Genomic DNA, 24,076 nt, shown 5'->3' on the forward strand with positions numbered 1-24,076 from the left:
GTTAATCGCTACGGAGCCTGAGAGAGTCGGGCTCCTGTGGACAAAATAAATACAAGGTGTGCTTTAGGGTGGTTTTTTTGGGGGGGTTGGTGTGCTGTCGTGCGGCTTCGTTGCTTTGATACCGCTATTCCTCCCCCCTTTCAGGGAAACGGGGGAGATTTGAATCCAACTGGCTCTCAGTCCTGGCTGTGTACAGTTGGTCCAGGTTTCTTTTCCAAGTCACATAATGAGTTAGTATCTTAAAAATTCTTGGCTGGACAGTTTGTTGTTTTATTTCAACTTCCAAACTACTGTTCTGATCTTTTTCAGTTTTTTCGTAAATACAAAAAGTGTCTCTCTTTTAAACTTTGTAGAAACTTCGTGGTCCAGCAGAGCTTCATTTTAGTGTGGCTTTTATTTGTTTCCCTGTTTCTTGCTGTTTGTGAGGTGCAATTTGGATCTTTACTTGAATAGTGCTAAGATATTAGTACAATGTAAGATTTTTTTTCTTTTGTTCTTTTGCTTTTATGTGACATCAGAAGGTTTTATGCCCTTCTATAACTAAATTACTTCTGCAATTGCTAGTGGACCCCAGGCACCTCATTTTGTGTTGGTGCGATGAAATGTGTGCACACAGAGGGGTCCTGCTCGCTTCTAGTCTGTCAGTATCTTTCAGTGCCTTTTAAAGTTAATCTTCACCCAAGCCCCACTTGGAGGCTGTTCTGAGAGCAGCAGGAGAGTGTGCAGCTGAGCTGATATTTTAAATTTTTTTCCTCCCCTCTGCTGCATATTTGCTTCTGCGCTTCTCTTGTGTAACTGGCACTGTGTGTCCTCTGGCAGGGCTCTCCCTGGAATTGCAGTGCTGGGGAGAGGGTGACATGAGTGCAGCGGGGACAATGAAACTCCCTGTTTGGTTTGCTCAAAGTGTTTGTAAACACCCAGGCAGTGTTGGGGTGTCCCTATGCAAGGGATGGTGCTTTACAGCTTCCCCTCTTCCAGTGGGATAAACACACTGCATCCACACCTCCTTGCCTTTATTTTAACTGTGTTTTTTTCTTCCTTCCTCTTTACTACTGACTCAAAGGGGAAGAACAACAGTGCATGCAGGCGTTGCCTTTGCTTGGTCTTTTTTTAACATTTTTGTTTCCTGGAATAGCGTTTTCCTCTTTATTTTACAAGGGAGGGAACAGATAATATCATAGAGTGTTTCCCATCTTGGCTGTAAAAGGAGAAGTTTTATAGCAGTGATTTTGTTAGCTTGGGATAGAAGACACTGGATATGAAATGATAATTTGAAAGTGTAGCCTGGGAATTGTTCTGGGACATACTGATGTAGAAGTTGGTGAGAACAAGCAAAGAATCCATGGCCAGGGATTTTTGCATTTAAATAATACAATTTTTGTGTTGCACATATTTTTAAATTCTGTTTTCATATTTCTATATGTATATATCTTGAACAAAACAAGCGTAAATATCAATACATATTTGTATGTTTTTCAAAATTTATTACATTTGTGACAAGGCATGCTAGCATTTTCAAGATAGATTATACTATATCAGGAGGTGGATTAAAAATGTACACTCAGAAATATACACTCTTATATTAATCAGCTTAAATTTTGCCTTTCAGAAACTGAAATACAGACAAATAGAAAGGGACAAAAAGCTGAAAATCAATCAATGATTGCTGTGAAAAAACCCAGATGAGCTAGGGGATCCTTCCTCTTGTCCCACAAAGATCTAAATGCAGTGTGTGTGTTTACTCTGAATCAAGAATTCTCCAAAATGCCAGATGCTGGAAGCAAAGAAAATATCCCAGGAAGGCAGCACTAAACAATTCCTCAGGTCTTTTACTTCCCCCCCCCCTCCATTTCTTACTCAGGTCCAGTTTCTGAAGAGAAATTTAGGATTAGGTGTTCTCATGGTCATACTCTCCAGAGTTTTCTTGTATTTTTGTCCTGTTCCTCATGAGATTGAGTATGATGCCAATTATTGGCTTCTTAGTGAAGCCAGAAATCACATCCTTGCAAATGGGCTTTATGAGCATCATCTGTGTGCTCTGGACTGTGTTAAATTGCCTGTCCCAGGAGTGTTGCTGCCCTGGGATGCTTGGATGTCACCCAGCCTCGGGTACAGGGGAACCCAGACTGGTGAGATGAGGGGAACTGGGAGGAGTCAGAGCTGGGCCAGCCTTGCTGACTCTTCAGCTTAACTTTCCCCTTTGCTCCAGAGACGAGCTATGAGAGGACAGGGATTTCTATAGCCTGGATCTGGAACCTGGTGAGACAGCTGAAGTTCCTGAACCGGAGGTGGATGGCTGGAGGTGGCTCTTTGGGGAGGAACTGCGGTGTCGCTTCCCAAACAAGCAAGGGAAGAAAGGTGTCTGCAGGCAAACAACCCCCATTTGTCACTCTGCTGGGAAAGCACTTTTCTCTGTTGGCTGCTCTGTGCTGTGTGCTCCCCATCTTCCCAGACCCAGCTGCAGGTGGTAGGTGTTGCTCACAGCCTGAGCTGAGTGTGGTGGCTCTCTAATGCAAGCTGTAGAGAGCACGTGGTTTCAGCTCTGGAGCTGCCCTGGTTTGGGTCCTTGCTGGGACAGCCAAGCTGGCATCCTTCAACTGGCAAATTGAGACACTTACGGTGAGTTTTGTGGTGTGTCCCAGAGAGGTGTATTTGCACATGGGCTTTTTGTGGGAGGCATAGGTTTGTTGGCATTTTCTCATTTTTACTTGTCAAACTAAGCCAAACAAGGAATCACAACAGCTGGTATCTAGATAGATTCCATTTCTCATTTTAAGGCTTATTGCCTTTTTTTAAGGACAGGACCAGCAGTTTGAGTGCAAGCCTTGCTCTCTGTGAGTACAGAAGGAGGAGTGGGGAGTGTGCTAGGTGCTAGTTTGTGCATATACAAATATGCACATATTTGTCAAATAACCACCCAGGCAGTGAGAAAATTAGAGAGATTCATTGCAACACTGTGGCTGGCATGGCAGGAGTGCTGAAAGTAGCACAAGATGGGCCTACCTTGCAGTGATGAAACTCTTTAGATACTGATGCTCACACGGATGTTAGCAAAACTTTGGAACAGGAGATTTAGGAGACAGTAAAGTAATTTCCTATTTTAAAGATGGGTTTCTGACACCAAAAACATCAGCCCAGTTGGAGAGGTCTTGGGGCAGTTGGAGAGGTCTTGAGGCAGAGATGCTCAGCAACAGCTCTACCTTGGCTGGAGGGCAGATGAGATGACCTGAGGCTGTGTTTTGATTGACTTCCTAGTTTCCACAATTTCATTTTACAGCAAGTCATTTAGCTTCCCATTCCCTCCCAGTGCTTCTGTCAATAACTAACTAAATTCTCATTTTATTTTTAATGGCTCTCTTTCAGTGGGAAAGAGGTGGTCTGTCATGTTTGTCATATAATCCTGGTTAGCCTGTGCATAAATCATGAATTTGAAATGGGGGGAGGGAAGAGGTTTAGTCAAGTATTCCTCAGGTGATAATATGTTGAAATAATTAGGGCAGATCAAGGATAGAACTTGTCCCTTAAAATCATTGTCAGCTTTTAAACAGTCAAGACCACACTGAAGTCTGTTGCTGTTGCAGTAGTTTCATAACTAATCTGTGCTATTAAACATTGGCCCTGCATAAGGTATTAGTGAGATTTGTGTTGTAATGCCATTTGATTTCACCTTGCATAGATAAAAATAATTAGAGAGCTTTGTTGCTTTGAGCTGAGCAGAGATATTTAGGTTGTGAACAGCTTGAGATTCACTTGCTATTTGTCATCTCACCTCTGCTGGAGTTACTGCTTTCAATACACTGCAGAGGTGCACTGCTCCCTAATATACTTAAGGCAAAATTTAAACCTACTTAAAACCTATTTAACCTAGCTATTGGTTTCCTGAGATAATTAGGGAATACTTGTACAAACAGAGGAGCAAACCTTCAGTAAGGTCTCACGGAAATCTGCTGCTGTCCTTTTAAATATCACAGGATACCCTGTTTATTTTCTTTCCTTTTAGCAGAAATACTGTCTTTTGAGTACTGCTGAACTAAAAAGTTAACTTAACCTTAAAGTATCTGAATAGTGTTTTCTTTTAGACCTTGAAAAGAGTAATGAGAAAAGGAAAGAGAGAAGAGGAAAGGAAGGAGAGGCTCTGCTGGCATGAAAAAAGATGAGTTTGTGCATGGTTTCTTAAAAGACTGCATCCTGCAGGCTGAATTTAAATGGGAGGGGAAAAAAAGGTGTTAGAGATGCCAAAGTACAGAAGTCAAGCAGTGCTTGGGTTACTCTGTCCTGCTAAAGATGCCCTCCATAGAGAGAGGGACTTCATGCAGGGCCCCAGCAGCCCAACCCTCTGCTGCACTGTGCTGCTTCTCCTCTGCAGTGAAGGTTCCAAAAACTCAACTCTGCTTTTTTTTGATTAAGCAAAAACTCAGTTTCTCAAAGGGCAGCATGTGTGCATTTAAAGTGGGAGTATTTCTTGATATAAATCCAGGCTGTTGTTTGTAAAAGAGAATTGTCATGGAACTACCATCCCGTAGGCTGGTGCTGAGCCCTGGTGCCAATTTTTTTGAAACAGTGCAGAAAATGAATCTGACTTTGTATGAGAGTCTTGCATCCCCCACAGGAACAATTATTTGCATGTGCTTTCCTGAGTGTTTTAAACCAAAATCCTTTTAGCCAAAAAAAAAAAAAAAAAAAAAAAAAAAAAAAAAATTAAAAAAGGAGAAAAGGAGCTTTTATTGCTTTGGCAGGAGGGATTAGCCCATTACCTGGCTCTGGAAGGATGGGACCCCTCTCCAGAGTAATCAAGCAGTTAGAATAGAATACTTTCAGTTGGAAGGAGCCTACAAGCATCATCTAGTGCAGCTGCCTGAACAATTCAGGGCTGACCATAAATGTGTTAAGGGCGTTGTCCAAATGTCTCTTGAACACTGGCAGGTTGGGTATCAACCCTAGGAAGCCTGTTGCATTGTTTCACCATGCTCTTGGTAAAGAAATGCTTCCTTGTGTCCAGTCTGAACTTTCTCTGGTGCAATTTTGAACCATTCCTATGCATCTTATCACTGGATATGAGGGAGAAGAGATGAGCCCCTCTCTCTCCACGTCCGTTCTTCAGGAAGCTTCAGGGAGCAATGAGGTCACCTCTTTTCTCCAAACCAGAGAAGCCCAAAGCCTTCAGTGCTCTCCATAGTTCTCTTCCAGCCCTGACAAAGCTGTGTGGGGCTGTACAGGATGTTTCACTGCTTAGTGGGATGTTGCTGAAGAGACAGCACCAGTTCCAGGGGAATTGCTCATGTCCTTGTTCCCACCTGCTTTCTCCCTTGTTTTCCATTTGCCTGAGCCTCTTGCTCCTGTGCAGCCACCCCAGCTGCACCTTCAGGAGCTTGGATACTCCCAGACTACAAATAAATCTGAGGAGTAGGTATAAATGGAGACTTTAACTGAAGAAGATGCAATGCCTATGGGAAACAGATTATTAGAGGTGCTGAGTAGAAGAATTTGTGTCTGGTGAGTAGATCATCCTACATGAGACACGAAAGTTAAGGCACAGGAACTTTTCAAACCCTCCTCTCTTTTCAGTGGTCATTCTCTTGCTCCAAATAGTCATTTATCCATAAATATGAGCCTGATGAGAGATCCAGAAAAATCTGTGCTCCAGAAAAGTCCCAGATCCATGCTTGGGACATAGGCCATTGGTTGAGATGTGAATGCCAGCATTCAGATTTACAACCAGTCAAAGAAAACTTAAAGGAGTGCCAGGATTAGAAAAGAGATTTTGGGCTTGCTATGTTGCAAAAAAAGTGTTCAGTAATGAAAAGCGGACTTGAAAAATAATCATTAGCACTTCTCTGTGATTTAAATTTCATTGCCTGAACTCAGAGAAATGGAAAACAGATCAGTCAAGGCTTTTCATCTAACAAGTTTTTAAAGAAAGCCAGATTTGTGTCTAATTAGTGAGAATTTCTTCATGGTGTTTCTAGGGCCTAAAGAGTGGTGTTTTCATGACAGTTGGGGCTGCATGGGAATATTTACTGAAAATAACATCCTTACTTAAAAACATGGTAAGACAACCTTGTATAACCTGAATTGACATCAAGAAATCCACTACACCATCTCCATATTGTGTGGTCTTATTTTCCTGTTGCTTTCTGATGGTAGTTGGGAGTTGCAAATTCCTTCTTCTCTAACACTGGAGGTTGAAACTTTATTATAATACCTCTTGAACTTGATTAACTGAGAGAGAGGGCAACTGCCACTTGAAAAAATAATTGTTTTTCTGTTGTTCTTGCTTTACAGCTATTAACACAAATACCTGAAAAGTAAATGTAGGCTTGAAAAAGCTTTCCTGGCTCATTTGGTATCCCTGCTAGTCCTCTGGAGATGTCAGATCATTCCATCCTGAGACTAGTAATCTTTAGAGGTGAGAGTCAGGTGGCCTGAAATTGCTGTGGGGGTGTCAGTTCATTTTTGCATATTGAGAAGAAGGTTAAGAGAAATAATATTAGACTTTTTATTCTTGCATCCCCCCCTGAAGTTCATGGTGCAACATGTCCTGTGGAGAAAAGGTCTAAATTCAGATAAACCTGTGGTAATGAGTTTATTTAAACCCCAGCCAAGACTAGAGAAATTTTAGCTGTTATGAAAACATAAGGGCAGGTTTGGGATTTCTGTGTTTCTGTGGACTACTGAGGACATGAGGGTAGTCAGCATCTGGTTCACTGGAGATGTAGCAGCAAGTTCAACCTGTGTGATGATGGCTTTGGGCTCTGCTGCTCTTCTCTGTAATCCCCTTTTCTGTGGCATAATTACAGAATTACAGTGCTTTTACTCTAAAGGGGATGTTTTGACACAGTTTGCAGCTAATTCCATATATTCTGTCTAAAATACACCCAAGTGCAGTGACTATCTGCATCATTGCAATTACTCCAGCCTTGTTGGCAGTAGCTGTCTTCTGTCTGTAGCCAACAGAAGATTGTGGTGCCCTCTTAATTTCTCATATATAATAATCTTTACTGTAAATATTTGCTCTTGAGAGTGTTAAGTACTTATGAGGGGATTTTTGAACAATGTTGGGTCTATTGAAACAAACAAACATGTGAAGACTGTCAGAGTTAGCAGCAGCTTGAAACTGTAGGAGCAGAGTCGGTGCCTGATTTCTCTATTGCATTTGTCCTTGTTCTGAACAATTTGTTCCTTCTAAAAAGGGAAATGTGCCCATTCCCTTGAAGTCAGCAGTATTCACATTTCTAAAATGTGGTAATAGCATTTTGCTTGTATTGGTGTGTGTGTGCACACCTAGAAAACCCCCAGATAAACACAGGTTTCTGTTAACTCTTTAATTTCATCAGGCAAACAGGAGTCTAAAGTTGAGCTCTTGACTCCAGGCTGAAGGATTTCTTCTCGACCTATTTAGGAGAAGAAAGCTTGAGCACAGGACCTGGATGGAAACTGCTTTGTGGGATCTGTAGGAGTGAAGTCTCGTCTTGTGTGGTGACCTGTGGTTGGCATGCCTGAACACCTTGTGCAGGGATGTGGTGTATGGTCAGTGCAGAAACAATCAGTGTCTTTTAGCAGTTGTTAGTTCCGAATTCTGCCCCTTTGCCTATCACCCAAAACTGGAAAATAAACTTAAATATATCCATATTGTGATTCTGAGATACTTCTCAGTATTTCTATTATGTTTGTACTTGACTTTTGCAGCTGTAGAGTGTTTCCCTCTACTAGGAAATCTTATTTTCCTTTTCTTTTAAGTGGCAGTACTGTTGTCATAGTTCTGCAGGAAAGCTGTGTCTTGGTGCACTTATCTATGCAGGTCACTTGTCCCTATGTGTCACTAGGAAGCTCTGACAAAAATGTCTTCAAAAGCATGGCTTGTGAGAAGTGTCTGCTGGGTCACATCCCTGTGCTGGAGATGCTGGAGGTTGCCTTGTCCTGTGCCATTATATGTGGTTATTATGGACCATTCCTGAATTTTCTACTGCAATGGGGAACTTGTAAAGCTCCTTCTCAAGCTGCTGCCTGGCCTTTGTGTGTGCTTCCATCATGAGTAACTTCACCCTGCTCATTGTGAGCATCCAGTCTTTTGTCAAGGGCCGTCACATTTATATCAGTGTTGTCTCTGGATTGGGAGACTGCTTGGATAAGTCTGTCTTAACCTTGCATTAATTTTAACTTTTTGGGATAGCATCCTCAGGCTTATTCTGCAGCCATGTGGATTGTTAGCTAGTATTTAATAATAATAAATAAAGGCACTTTTAAAACAAATCCCCCCTAATTAAGAATTTGCAACTGAAGAAATTCAAAATAAATTGAGTATTGATTTGCACAATGAAATAACCAAGGAAAACATTCATTGTGGGCTGAAGCTAATTCTGTTAGAATAAACGAGGCTGATTGTGAAATAAATATTAAATAAAGTATCTCATTAAGTTCCACAGTTTTGCAAAAGCTGTCGCCACAGGGAGGAAGAACCTGGCGTGAATGATTGTTTGTTTACTGCAGCTGTCAGTCACTGTGGGGGAGAGCGTGGTGCATCAGTTTCTGGAGTAGCCACTAGTAACCAGGTCATCCTGCTTAAATGTCAGGCTTCTTGCTGGAAAATGTGTGAAACTACATAAAAATTCTTTCCATCTTCTTAGCACATCTCTCACAATATTTCTCGTTTTGCTTCATGACATCAGTTCTTGGAGATACAGAGGAAGATTTTAAAAATATCTCCTGGGCAATGCTGGGTGATGCTTAGCTAATGAATTTATTGATGTCTGCCTGGTACTCCGGAGGGTTGATCCATTTCTCGTTCTTCCTCTGATGCAGTTTTTGAGTCATTAATCTCTTTATGGCTGCTCCTGTATTTTGTGTATAGACTGAGTTTTATTATCCATTATAAGGTCTTTGGGATAGAACTTCTGTCTGTTAGTCCCCACTTTCTACAGTGAAAAATGTGCAGTTTTCTACAGTCTGTAGGTGTTGCTGTAGTGGAAGTGACCAGTGCTGTGACTTGGGTGGGAATAGCCATTAGCAGTTGTGGGGAAACACTAATGCTTACTTTCATTGCAAATCAATTTATATAATTCACAGTTTCCTCTAGAAATTACTTGTACTTTGAAGGCAAGACAATTGAATTCTGCATCTCTCTAGTGTTTATAGGCAAGATCCTTCTAAACTTTGTTTCTTGGTTGCCTCCATGCATAAATTGATATAACCTCAGAGGGCTGCCCTGAATATTCATCAGTGATTTATTGTGTGCCACTGAAGAAAAGTGTTACCAGCAATGCTAATGAAGTTTATTACTCAGCCCCTCTGCTGCACATTTATTGGTATTTCAAAGATCTGCAGTCTCCACAGTGAGCTCTAGCAAATTCTTGACTGGACTTAGCCTGTAGATGACACTAATAACTTTGATTTATGTGGGGCTTTCCCTTTGGAAGAGCTCCAAAGAATTTTATAAACTGCAATGCAAGCCATAGTGTAAATATTGCCTTAGCAGCCACCAGCTATCAGGGAAGTGCTGTGTGATGGATATTGCAGTGCAGCTGGATGTGAGGGCATAGCAAGGAAAAAAAGGAGTTCTGCAAGTGTTGGAGGTGACATAAAGAGAGAAGTAAGAAAACAAGCAGCGACTACCTGAATTCTGACTTTTATATTTGACGTGATTGATTCTTATAGATCGAGTGACGCTCACATGAAAGGTGGCTTTTTTGTCACAGCCTCATGATGCTGTGGTCCTGGTTCAGTTGAAGGTGAGCAGAACAAGCCCTCCTAGCACCCAGGGTTTTCTTTTCATGCAGAGCATGTATATTTCTGCATGTCTTAATTCAAATAGTGGGGTTGCAGCAGTGTGTTTTCAGTGGTTCCTCAGGCTGGTATGGTTGGCTCTGTGGTGTCCTTCTCTTGCAGAGGCAAAAGGCACAGAGCTTGCCCTGTATATGATCCAAAAGGCTTGAACACATACCCTCTTTACTATTAAGCTGATGTCCCATTAACTCTAAATCCTTTTAGAAAGTGTAAATAACTTGGCAAAGATGTTGGCTTAGACTTTATTGCATTAGTTGGGTTTGTTCTCTGAGTGGTATAGCCTTGGCTTTTCCCCCTGAATCATAGGCGCCCAACTCGCATTGTCTAAACAACATTGTTATTATAGGTCCCAGACACCATCATTGGAGAGAGATAGAGTCAGAAGTGGGTCATTTTGCTTAATTCCTTGAAGGTGGGTGAGATAAAACAGTGCCACCGTGGATGATATCATCTGCCAGACCAGTTAGTGTTCTAATGGAACTAGGCACAGGGCTCAAGGTGTCAGATCACTTATTAATAAAGGAGTGGTCCAGCTCTTCTGTCCCATGCAGGAGCATCTCTTTTAGAAAGGTTTTGAGCACTTTCAGCTCTGGTAGCTGAGTGCTGCAGCTTCAAGAGCTCAGAAGCAGTAGATGGAGGTCCAGAAACCAGATAGTACAAATGAGTAGCTAGGACTGGAAGCTGTGTTTGGAGCAGGAGAAGAAATGTATGGCTGCTAAGTGTGCTCTTGTTCAGTGTCCTGAACAACCAACCAGCTGTAGCCAAACAAAAAATGGCAAGAGCAGAGGTGACAGTGTGGCTGCTAATTTTGGGCTCATCCTAGCCACCTGGGGATTAAAAGAATTGTAGCAATGATATTGTTCTTTATAATTTTGCCAAAACAGTCTTTCCTTCAGGAAATTCCTGCTGGCCAGGCTAGATGATTGTAAAAGCTTCTTTTTCTTAGAAAATAGGCTAAAGTGTGTATAATGCTTTGAGGAGCAGGGAGCTTGTTGAATTCAGATGCTTGTTTGGCAGTGCTCATCTGAAGATTGCCTGGCATGGAGTAGAGGTTGCACTGTATCATGTTTAGGCTTGGTGTGGGCAAACGAGAATTTCTTTTGGAGCACCTGATGGAGACCTCAGTGGTCAATAGAGCAGAGTTTGTGGCTTGGCTTTCTGCCTGGCTATAGGCTTACAGCCATCTTTACAGCAAAAACAAAACACAAAGTGTAATTATAGCCTGGTGGATGAATTTATATTTTTGGTATATTCTGTTGCTGCGACTATTTTAATGCCTCTGTGTCCAGAATTCTGGTATTTCTAAGTGTTTAGTTCTGTATTTTTCTAGGCCATACCATTAAATATGTATATGTTGATAACAGTCAATGAGTTCACTAATGTTAAATTCAGTGCATTTTTCAGTTTTAGGATCCCATTCATCCATATTGCTGTAATCGATTCCTCCTGGAAATGCTGTGGTAATTAGAGGAGAGAATGATTTGCAAGCAGTGCTGTGACTTGTGTAACCAACCTGTCTTGTTTTGAGCCTTTCATTACCTTAGCTTATGACTATAATTGTGTACCATCTCAAGGAGGAGTGTGAACTTTTCATTTGCATATTAATGGCACTTTGTCTGGGAAGGTGCTGCAGGGATTCAAGCAGTGCTATGCAGAAAAAGTAAGGTGCCCAGTAAGCAAACAATTTTGATGGTTAGTGGTTCAGACACTGGTAATAATAAGGGTCTTTTTTCTTCTGATACAGCAAATGCATCTTTCAAATGGGCAAGACAATTGGTATGGTTTAGAAAGAGAATTGTTTCAGGGAACTCCTTCCTGTAATCAGCATCTGTCTCCTCTTAGGAAAGAAGATAGTGCTTATAACTTGTGTGCCCTTTTGAAAGGGAGAATGCATTAATTGAGTCTTTATATGTGTTGTGATACACAGAGATACCTTGGGAAAATCTGTGCTGAAACTCAGTGGCTTTCTCACGTGTGAGATGTGAAGCTTGTTTGGCATTTGAGGGCTTTGTCCAAGGCTCTGACATTTTACTCTCCAACTTGTAGTTTTAAAAAGGAACATCTGTGATTTTATCCTAAGCCTGAAGTGGGTCCCAGTGCCTCAGTGTGGGATTGAGGTTGTTTGTCCTCTTGCAAAGAACAGGCTCATAAAGGCTATTTTGGTTGTTCCTGGGAAAGTAGACTCTCCATCACACTTCTGCTTTTGCGTGGGAAGGGCTCCCTCTGAAGGCACAGAAATCCCTGTAAATATCCAAAATGCATCTTGTGTCACATTTCAAGTCCTCCATAATTCCCTACTCTCCTGCTGTTTGCAAGAAACCCAAACCACATGCTTTCCTCTCACCATCACCTCTCAGCCTGATGGATCCAAGAGGAATTGCCGTTTGCTGTAGGTCAGACCTGGAGAAAAATGGGTAACCTGGGCATAACAGCTTAACGTTTCCATTTAGGAACAGTTGGATGAGCCTCAAGAGAGGAGACCTGCTGCTTTAAGTTGAGAGTGACCACTCAAGTGAGATTCCTTCTGTCTCCAGCCACTGTATGTTCCTGCAGCATCCCGGGGTCCATCATTGCATCCACAGTAGCTGTCAATGGCAAAATACAGTTTCCACCTGTCAGAGCTCAGTGTTTTCTGGTGGGTGACTGCAGGTTGTGATCACTAAGAGATAGGGAGAGGCCAGATAACAGCAGTATTTTTGTGCAGGGGAAAGCTCAGTGAGTGTTTTCAAGGAGACCTGACCAGCTGAGAGGGAGAGCACGGTTCACAGGGCTGCTTTTGCTTTAAGGATAATTAGTGGGATGTAGGCTAGGCTGTAAAATGAATGTGAAAAGTAATAACAAGGGGTTGGAGCTATAGAAAGAAGAAAAACTGGAAACCCTGAAGATACAAATAGGGCAAATAGTTTTTTAACAGGATCTTTTTTTTCGTGTGTGTGGAGATGCCAGTGATCCAAGATGAGATGTATCGAGGCTGGGGAGATACAATTGCAATGACTGAGATACTGAGATGTGAGAGGATGCTGGGTTGGATTCATCCTGAAGGGACTAGGGACTTCTCTCTCTCTTGTTTAAGGGAAGCTGGGTGGTGTCTGTTTTAAGCTGGAAACCTGAAATCTTCTTGGGTAAGTATCAGCTACTTGAGGGCTGCTTCAGCCAGTTCAGTTGCTGCACACAGAATGTTAAGTCAGGATAGGCAGTATTTCTGTTTGAGTCTGGGGACAGGGGCTCTAGTGTTTGGGAGATAATTTGGACACTTGCAGAGCAATGGGATGTGGCCTGTCTGCCTGGAGAAATGGTGAAGACCCCAGGAAAGGCTGGGCCATCATGGATGGCCTGTCTTCCAGCACCTAGGAGTGAGTGGGAAGAAAAGGCAGAAGAAAGTATTATCTTCTCTATTGTGGTAGCTATAGCTTTTATACAAAACTTAGTTAAAAGGGAAAATTTCCTGAATATGGTATAAAAATAATTCCCCTAGAAAAACACCAGCCCTATTACAACTTCCTTGACAGACAAAGACAAAAATGCACGTAGAGAGCATGATGCCAGGGCAGAGGAAGGTGGGTATTGAGGCTGCAGAATGAAAAGATACTCATCAGTGATAGTAAAGAAAAGCAAAGCAAAGTTGTGGACATCAGCAGGGAAAGAGGCTGAAGAGGTGAAATAGTTCAACAAAGATAACATGAGGCATAGGTCTGGTTTACATGGGGTTATTTCTGAGTTTCTCTTTTTGAACAAGTTACCTGATCTGTTACTTTTTCCCCATTTTGCCTCTGTTTACAAAGTGTTTGAAGATGGACAATAGTTCTTAGAAAGTAATTTTTCTATAGTATAGAATATAGTCAGGCTATCAGCCCCAAATTTAAGTTTTATCATGATACAGGCTTGAAGTTACTGTTAATGATGAGGAAAGGGGAATATTTACATACTGTTTACAACCAACTTGCTCTCCTTTAAAATTTAAAGGATGTACAAGGGGGTAGGTGTGAGGTTGAAAGTGTGCTCACAATAGTTGAATGTTGAGTGAGTGAAGCTTTTGACTTCTTACTCCAACATTTTTAAAATGCCACAGGCTACTTTCAATGTGATAGACCAAAAAAAAAAAAAAAAAGAGATATATATCTCTCTTTGAGAGAATATTCTCTTCAACTCACCCATTGTTGGAGCCCATACAACCTTCTGTGCAATCTGGTATAAAGAAAGCTCTTGTCATGCACATGGAGGTACCAACAATGAGAAAATAAAACAGAAGAAGAGTCCAACAAGTGTGTAAAGCAGAGATACCATCCATATAAGGTCTGCACCACTTCTCTGGTGCTCTTACATAACCCAGCTAATGTTTGACTTCGTTTTGTGTTCATTGTTGGCTGTTGTAATGAATGAAGTAATAATTTACTTCTATTCTGTGTTACATATATGTGCTTATCATTACCAGGCTCTAGATCTGTCCATGAGTGTTGAGGGTGAAGGGAATGATATTTGTAACCATGCTGAGACTTTATTTTGCTGGCTTTGGGGCAGAAGTGAGTGGACACAGACCTGCTCCAAAAAACATACACTGACTGCTTAAGTGTAATAAATATACAAAAGAAAAAACAAAAAAAACCCAAGCACAGTGCTTTCTGTGTGACCCCCATTATTTGCAACTCTTGTGTTGTACCTGGGAACTCTGGCTTGGTGCTTGTCCCATTTTGTGGGAAGGGAGAGAAGAGGTTATCAGTTGTCAAGAAAAGAGACCCAAATGAGTTTCAGGGTGTGCTAGGAACTGCTGGCTGTAGCTTTGAGCAGTATGTGAGGCTCCTGCTGAGTAGCATCAGGGCTGTGAACCAAAGCCTGGGGTTAGCAAGCCCACAATGAAAACTTGTATCTCTCCACTGGAGGTGAAGTTCTTCACTCCAAATGCTACATAGACTTTTTTTTGGATGTGGAACACTTGGCTTTGCCCCAAGCCCACCTTTTTGCTATGCCAAAACCATACTCAGCCCTGTCCCCTTGCATTGTGCCACAAATGGGACACTTGACCTTTAATGCCTAATATTCCCTGATTGTTGTGGGCCATTAGGTGCTTTTGGCAGTGAACCAAAAGCCTATTTGTGACTTACAGAGGCGTGTTCTGTTACAGGTGGATGTGTTAGCTGGGGCTGTAGTGGCTGTTCAGGCTGGCACTGGAACCTGATTTATGCTCAGGGTTTGGATTCAGATTCCCAGATCCAGCACACAGCCTTGCCAATGTATGCACCTCCTTTGCCATTTTAAAAACAAGAGGGTGTTCTAACTTTTGGCAGAGATAACCTCATGGCTTTTATCTCTGTAGGTAGCTGGCAGGTGTCACTCCAGAGTTAGGGATAGTTTTTTGCCATTTGTTTTTCCCATCTTCTCCTCTGGGCAGTGTTTTTCCTGCCCCTTTTTGCTGTGCTGGGCAGGGATGCTCCTCTCTGCAGTGTGGCTGGCTGGGCTCATGCCTTGGTGCTCCAGCAGTATCTGCCTAGACATCCTTAGCCCAGATTCATCCCCTGTTCTTCCTGTTTCCCCTGTCTTTTCAACCTATAGATCTTATTTCTTCCTTTTATAATCATAACCTAAAATTGCCTCATGGTTTCTTTAAAAACACCTTTTTTTTTTCCTTTTTAAACCTAGATTTTTACAGCTGTAACACGTTTCCGTTCACCATCATCTGTAGCAATTGAGAGTACTGCCAGCTAAGCGAATATCCCAGTCCAGATGAGGCCAGTTTTACAAGCCTTGTTACCCTGCCTGGATTCTTTACCTCCACAGCAACTTCTCTTCTGCTTTTTGTCATACATGTGTCCAGTAGTTCAAGTTGCCTCAATTTCAGTTCTTTTGCACATGATAATTGCAGAGACACTGAGGAGCTTCAGCTACAAGGGACCAGCAGCACATGTGAAGAGGGAGGGTTTTTTCCCCTTTGGAGTGAAGCTAAATAGATTGGAGGAGAGGGTAGTTTGAAAAGGTGGTTCAAAGCTGGAATTCTTAAGTTCTTGCTGGAGTTAGCTGACTGCAATAAAATTGTGCAAGTCACTGTAATCCCTCTGATTTCAGAGAGAAAACCAGTGACTTTTTATAAATCTGCTTTTAAAATTAAGACTTAAGATAATATTGTTGTTCAAGTTCCTTGCACAGAGCTTTGCAGGGTGGGTGGATTTGGGCTTGCAGTGCCGTTTCAGGGCAGTGCTGATGACTGCTGCCTTGGAAAGAATAAAGTCTGAAGTGCTAAATAGCACCTGTACTGCAAGCAGTCAGCGAAATATCTTCTTTTATTCTGACTTGGGGTTTTGGTCTTCACCTCTTTTACCTGCTAAGAGGATAAATATGCACCAAAATAGGAAAACAAAAACCCTCTTCTGTTCTCTGGATATCCAATTTCAGTCACATGTAGTATAGGAATACATACAGAAGGAAAAAAATATGGAGCTTCTACAGAAGTCTTGTCTTTGCTTTACACAGGCTCAGTTAGACACGAAATCTCTTTAGAACTCATGACAATTTGCTGTGCAAGAGGAGCTGTTGTTGGTGCATTGCTTTATACTTGGTGGGAGCATGCTGTGCTGGAGGGCAGCAAGGGTGTGCTTGTGTTTGAGGGGATAAATGGCAAACTGAAACACAATGTGAGAGAATTCTTTATTTCCCTACATAAAAATGCCTTATGTTGAGTTCTGAATTACAAGCAGTATTTTTGGGTAGACTGCCCATTTTGTTAAAGAACAAATGGTGCTAGTCTAAATAGTTTTGTGCAAAATTGGGAAAATGCAAGGGATGAACAAATGTGAAACGTGTTTTACCCCCATAGGCACAGTGTGTCTGCCTCATACCATCTCAGTTGTCAAGCTCCATCCTAAAGGAAAATGTTTAAGTAAATATGCATTTGAGAAGCTGAAAATGCAGTCTTTTTTTGTGACTGAAACACTTTTCATCCTGTATTGTGTGTCAAGATCTTGAACACCTGAGTGTAACTAGCTGTAGCCTTGAGACTACTACTAGGTCTCCTAGTCAGAATGGAAAATATTTGCTCTGTCACATCCTTTCAACCTAAGGCTGCAGAACTGTATTCTGTCCAAAAGTGGCAGCCTGTTCTTCTGTAATACCCAATGAGAACGACTCTTGCTTGGATTTGGTTTTCACAGTTTCCCTTTTTCTTTTACAGCATGCCTTTGAATTCCCCTTTGGCCCATGCTCTCTCCCTTGCCCATTCCTTCCCACAACCAGGTACATGCACAGCAATCCAGAAACTCTGCACCCTGAGCTGAGCGTGCTGGGTGTGCTGGCCAGCAACCCTTGCAGGGAGGGAATGCCCCAGGACCAGTGTGATGGCGGGTAGCCTGGCTGGAATCCTCCATGGAGCAGTCATGTTTTCTGTGTAGTTGGCTTATTGGATGGCTGAAAGAGCAGAGTTCTTCTCGGCTTGTGATTGCATTCCTGGTACCTTCAGTAGCCTGAATGTTCCCTCTCCTTGGTGGGTGAGGGTTAATGCCTGAGCCTTGCCATACAATTCATATTGCAGCTGAAGTTGCTGTGGGAATCTCATGTTTATCTCGTGGGTGATATAAAGTGACCTCGCTTGGTACTTGCTACCTGGAAATGAAGGTGGGTGTCTCACCCGCAGTCCTGCGGGCACAGCCTGGCCACGGAGGAAGAGCAACGACAACTTGCCTTCCTTCTGCCTCATATCCAAAAGATAAAGGATCCAAATTAGTTATCCATGTGTTACCTCATTATCTTTAGCTAATGTGTATGGGCATCCCTGATGCTGGATGAGGTTTGTGCAGGAGCATGGTTTTGCTGTTGCGATGGAGGTTCTGCAGTGCAAACTCGCTGAGGCTGGAGATTTTGGGAGGATGTGGGTCTCAGTGTACATCCATGGCCACGGTTGGAGTGCAGTGGTGCAGTTTGGTACACAGCTGCTTTTTCAGGAAGACAAGGGAAAGAGTTTGTGGCTTTCCTTAGAGAAGGGGCTGCTTTCTAGCCAGCTGCCCATCTGTGGTGGTGCAACTTCTGTTCCCCCCAAGCAATCACAGTGGATGGGGGTGTTGGAAAAAACCTAACCCGCAGAGGATCACTGCTTGCTACACTGTACAATAAACATTATTCCTTAGGGGCCCCTTGTTCCTTCTAGGCAAGAGTATTGCACTGGAGTCTAGGAGTAGAGAGCAATTTGCAGGAGAGGAAGGGCTGGAGATAAACCAATGAACTAATAAACCTGCTAATGAAACGAGTGATGTAAATCTACTGTGGCGATATCCTCAACTTCCCAGATTTTGAGCATGCAGCCAAAGACAAAAGACAGTGTGACTGGAAGGAACAGGCTCTCTGGGGGCCTGCTTTTGAAGTTACAGACAAATTATTTCCCTATATTTAGAAAATCTACTGTAATGAAAGATGCGTGGTGCTGGTCATGCAGGCAGGGTGCAAGATGCTTTGGATTGCCTGGGTGGGAGCAAACACTGGGGTGTCTTCGCTGCTGTTACCTGTCTGGCAGATCAAAACTCACACCAGCATCCATGGTTTTGGCTTGCTTTGAGAACATGGGAAAACACACCCCTTGTTGGACATGTGGCAAGAAATGGCACGGTGATGCTGAGTGTGGGAGCAGAGGAGGGGGCTCACACTGCTGCCAGCTTCTCCTGGCCATGCTGTGCTGGCACCCTCCCCTGGGGGCTGGTGGCTGAGCCCTCATGGAGTTGAGACCTCCTTTCCAGCTAGTTCAGGCTCCTTTTGGCAGGCAAGAAGTCACCACATCCAGGAGCACGTGATTTTCATTGCCCGCGCCTGAATGTCTGCTGGGGCTGAATTGCCTGGATCCCCAAGAGGTGCTCAGTAAGAAACAGCAAACATTGTCCCTGGGAAGGAGCAGTTGTTTATATATTGTGTGCAGTGAGTTCATGAGTGATTATTAGGAAAACATTGCTTTCCAATCATAAAAAAGGGCATTTTTGTTGTTTCCTTTCCTCTAAAACAGGCAAGTTGGAGAGTCAGGGATTTTCATTTGCCATGACAACCGATGAAACTGCCAAGCCATGTGATATCTTTATCCTTCCTATGATTAAATCTTTTTTTAAAACAATTTTTAAGGCCATGTTGCTAACAGTTGGGAAACATCAGGTGTTGTTTGCTTTTCTCATTTAGATTAGTCAGGATTTAATTTGCATGTTTTTATTTAAGAGCTGTGGAGAGCTGGGAGGTATTGATATTTCCATGATTTGTGGTAAGGATGGTATCTTAGTTCAGAACTGCTGTATTGTACTGAAGTTTTCCCCCCTCTGTTCCTCTCCCTTTTTGAGACAGGACCACTCACCACTGTTTCCCACAGGACAAAAATTATCGTGGGACCCATCAGTGCTGCTGAGCAGTGATGAGGTTCAGAGCCTTGGAGATGTTGGTTTACACAGGATACAAGTGGCTTAGAGACTTTATAAGCTAATAAATCTTTTCCTGTTCTTATGCCAGGACAAGGTTTTGCAAAGACAGAAAGCGTGAGGGATGTGACTCTTGATGCTTGGTCCATGTGAGAGCTTTCCTTGGCTCTAGGTCTGAGCACCACGCATTAACCGAGAGCCTGGTGGTGCTGTTGCTGTCAGCAAAGCTGAGTGCCAGCATTTATCCTCTCTTTTAAAAATTGCTGTCTTCTATTTAGGAATTTCCTCAGGATGCCAAATATAGATTCAGCACAAGAAAAAAGCCCCACAAGCTCAAAGCTCAACCCCAAAAGCTGCTCTGTTGCTAAGGAATAAAAATAGATGGTCACAAACAGGGCGCTGACGTGCCAAGTTGTGTCCCCATGACCGTGCAGCTGCATGTGCCAAGGTCCCTGTCCCAGTGGCAGCACTGCCCAGGCTGCACACCTCACGTTGGCATCAGTGTCTACAAAGGACTGGCTGCTGCTTGCTTTAAGTAAGTAAGAGGAAGTAACTTTCTATTTCCTAATCTTAGTCCCAAAGAGGTAAAAACTTCAGAGGACTGCTGCCAGGAAATAGTAGTAGCAGTAGTACAGGAAGAAATACATATATTTCTGTGTGCTAATAATTACAATACAGCAATGTCTGTGCTGGAGGAGTCCTGAGAGATGGGAAGATATTTTTGAACAAAAGCACCATTCCTTGGGAGAGCCTGGGCTGTCCCAGAGTTGTTGGTCATCGATAACATCAGAAGGGTGAATATTGGTGCTGCAGGAGCTGCGGCTGTGCCTTCACCTTCTCTCCAAATGCAAATCTTCCTCTGCAGATCTCTGTAGTAATTTATTAACCCATGTGGCTGGAGGTGGGCAGTAGCTGAGCTGGGTGTTGAGGTGTGCAGAGGTGGGGACGTGATTTATCTGGGCTGGAGAGCGGCTGTGGCCAGTGCCGTCTTTCAGTGTGTGTGTGCGTGCCCATGCAATGCTTGGTTTTGTGGGGCCCTGCCTGCTTAGCCCTCAAAACAATAAATCTCAACGACCCTGGAACACCGTTTTTAAAATCATGTTTTTAGATTTTGTACTTCTAAGTGAGATGTTTGACTAAAGTCCCTGCAGTAGCAGGAGGCCTGGAGCAGAAAGCTTCTGCTAAAGAGCTGCCTTTTTGTGTTTAAGAATTTGTTTTAGTGCCAAATTTACCCTATGTAGTTTCTTGAATTGCAGCTGGTCCAAAGCTGAGATGAGGCTTTAACAGCAGATAGCTGCCCTAGAAGACTAACTGAACATTTGCAGTGGTTTAGGGTAAATAAAAAGTGCTGTAATCACCTGAAACTATAAGGGGAGCTGAAAATAGGCTGTGTGTTAGTGTGTGAGCTAAAATGTAACCAAAACATGAATGTTGTTCCTTACCTTCTAAAGAGACCTGTGATATCATTATAAAAATCTTACTTGGGAGCTATCATATGATGTTACTGTTATTGAGATACTCAAGATAGTAAACATTCTTATTTACAAAATTAAATTCTGTAACCCAGGCTATAAAGTCTAATTCTGCTGTCCCACCCTCAGGGTTTTTTTTCCATTCTGGATTGGGTCCCTCCTGCAGCTGTCTGGAGCAGGCAGGGTTGGAAGCCTTCCCTTTGGAAACATCTTCTTAAGCCAGCCCTGAAGCTACACCCAAGTATCTATTGTTTCTACTTTCTTCCCTCTCTGAACAATTTGTTTTTGTGAAACATCTGCTGCTCTGGCAGAGACTCACAGTTAAAGCTGTACCGCAGTGTTTCTTTGCAGAAATGCAAAGAATATTCCCTGCCAGATCAGTCACTTGCCAGACAGGATGGTTCATCCCAGCTGAGAGGTTTCCATCAGATGAGACCATTTTTAGAGGGGAGACCTTCTTAGAGGGTAGTGTGTTTCCATTAGGAAGCTGAAGCATTGTGTGCATGGGCGTGGTACAGGTAAAATATGTTTCCCATCTGGAAATAAGAGGTGGTAAACTGAGACCACTGGGGCAATAATCAGCCTAGGAATAGGTCAGAGCTTATCACCCCAGACTTGACCTTAGTGGCAGACAGGGCCCCTGGTTTGGGATTCCAAGATCATCTTTGGAGGCAAAAGCCTGTAACACTCAAGTGTATTTTATTGCTCCTATCCTATTATTTCATGTTCAAAAATGCTGTCGTTTCTAGATAAGAAATCTTCCCTTAAAAGGTGTAACAGAGGCAGAAATCCTTCTGAAATGCAAACCTGCTGTGGCAAAGTGCTGCCTGTCCTATTGTGGTGGCCCAGGTGTGATGCACAGCTCACATGTGGCTCACATATGATGTTGCATGTGTGCTCATGAAGGGGTAGCCTCCAGCTGAAACACAGGGTCACTTCTTTATTTCCTCGTGTTAGTTGAAAAATAACCATAACAAAGAACTCTTTTATCTTAACAATCCACCTCTGGAGTAGTAGGTTGCCCTTGAAAGTTTTTGCCTGGGAGTGACAGCCACCTTCTTGAGGCATCAGGAAGAAGCTGCCCCGGTGCCCAAATGCAAATGACTGATTGAAGATGGGTGCTTGAACTTGGCAAATTAATGCCCTGGTGAATTTGGGTTTGTTCCTGGATGAAGTTCCTCTAAGCAATTGTCTTGGGGAGGCTTCTTCATAGCACATTGCACTGTAACAAAATGTGGGAGAGGAGCTGGTTAGGGATTGAGCTAGTGAAATGTAATTGTAGAATCCTGGAGCAGCTTGGGTTGGAAGGGACCTTAAAGATCACCTGGTTCCATCTCCCCTCTTATGGGCAGGGAACCTTCCTCTAGATCAGATTGCTCAGAGTCTCATTCAACTTGGCCTCAAACACTTCCAGGGATGATTTTCACAGATCCCTTCCAACCCAAACTATTGTATGGCTCTATGATTTTTATCTTTCTTCTCTTTCTCTTCCTCTGCTGCTGGTATTTCAAATTTATTACTATTACAATATTTAAATCACATATTTATAATAGATATAAAATATATATTATATATTCAAATACATATTACTTTATATATTGAAATGTATTATATTCTATATTAGTACTTCAGATATATTTGTCCTAAGCCAAAAGCATTTTTTTCTGCTTGCTACACTGTTGATTTGGCACAGCCTGGCCTTCACCAGTGGCATGGCAGAGGAGCATCATGCACAGGACTGCATGGAGCCCAGAGCCCAAGCTGTGAGGTACCAAGCACTGCCCAGACCTCAGACACCTGAAAGTGCAATTAGCTGAGGTTTAATTACTTATTACTTATAATAGGTTTGATGGAGAAGTGATATAAATCCCCGTAAATCACAAGCTTACTTAAGCAGAAGTGAAGAGATGGAAATAATGGCTTATTTTTTCAATTAGAAAGCATTCTTGCTAAACAAAACCTTATTGGATTTTTTATTTTGTTTATACCACAGACTCTGACACAATGAAAACAAGATGGTCAACAGCAGTAAGACATGTCACTGCAGTTAAAACTCAAGAAAATATTCTTGGATAGTCTGGTTATGAAAGTGTGTCTAAGGCACATATTCATATTTCACAATACATTTATGATTATGTCACTGCTAAATGGCATAGTTACACTTGTGCTAATTCTGCACTTGCAACCCCATTTGAGTCATGATGTTCCTGTAAATGCTTTCTTGAAATTCTTTGGCTATGATAGCTTTTCTTGTATATTCTCAAAAATGATGGTGTCAAGGTGTCTAATCTCCCAAGTTTTTAGCAGAACCTTTTCACCCAGTTTCAGAACTTTTCCGTGTATGATCATGATGCCACTCAAACCCCTGCCAGCCCAGCAGACTAATGCATCAGGAGACTTCTTGGCTTTTTATGTGTTTGACATGCACAAGCCTTTATTCTAAACCAAGGATTTGTTTTTCCACTGGCTTTGCCTCCTTGTGAGCTGGGCAGCCTGCACTTCACTGCTGGGAGTTGCACTGTCCCCAGAAGCCTCATGGGGACACCTGGGGTTCAGCCTGATCCTGCGCCTGGCTTCTAAAGACGCAAAATCTCACATAAGTTACTGATGGGTTTCCCCATTTTAGTGGCTCAGGTCTTGGTGTGGGAGCTGCAGTTCACCCAGAGAGCTGGACTCAGTAAGCTTTCCTGGCTTTTCCATGCAAGATATGTTTCACTTACCTCGTGGCTGTAGTTCAAAAAATAATTTTGTTGGTTTTTTTCTTTTTTCTCCCCTTTGGGAAGAAGCTGTTGTTTTTGAGTGGATGAAACAGCATTTTTGACTGGATTTCTGGCAATGGAGTTTTTTCCACACTTGGAAGTCAGCCTGTCTGCTGTGCTGGCTGTAAATGCTTCAACACACAAAAACATGCTGCTGCAGAGTGTACAGCTTGGTGGTCGAGGGATGTGCTAAAATGTAGCCAAGACCAAAGGAGTGTTGCTTTGAGCATGCAATATTGTCCCCATCCCCAGGCATGTCTTCAAAGATGTTTATAAAAGCAAGTGTTAAAATTGCACCAACTTTTTGCAATGAAAACTAAGATTCTGACAGTAAATGGAGTGTCAGATGTTCTCATGCTTCTGAAGATGGTATATGTCCTGGGGGTGCTGGTATGAGGTCTGGTCAGACACCATTGAGGCATTGTGGCTGTGCATGTCAGCAGGACTTTCTTTAATCCTAAAAAAATTAATTTTCTATTTATCATTTTGTAACTACTACTATCATTTTGTACCTCATTATTCCTACATAACACAGAAGTCTGATGGGTTTATCTGTGCAAGGAGAATTATTATTGTTAACAGTTCAATCCTCAGATGTGTGTGATGGAATATACCTTGCTGTCTGCATGTGATATTTAGCACTTCCACGGCCATTCCTAACACTGACATGCACCAATGGGTCAGACAACTTTCTCTC

At 42.5% G+C, this 24,076-nt stretch overlaps 1 protein-coding gene across 1 annotated transcript in view; it reads left to right on the top strand.

The window, feature by feature from the left end:
- The window catches only part of RAB30 (RAB30, member RAS oncogene family), a 48,101-nt gene that overhangs the window by 558 nt on the left and 23,467 nt on the right, over positions 1 to 24,076 (top strand). The gene's annotated exons all lie outside the window — the stretch shown is intronic.

This window comes from Serinus canaria, chromosome 1 (genome assembly GCF_022539315.1).
Source record: "Serinus canaria isolate serCan28SL12 chromosome 1, serCan2020, whole genome shotgun sequence".
Classification (NCBI taxonomy): domain Eukaryota; kingdom Metazoa; phylum Chordata; class Aves; order Passeriformes; family Fringillidae; genus Serinus; species Serinus canaria.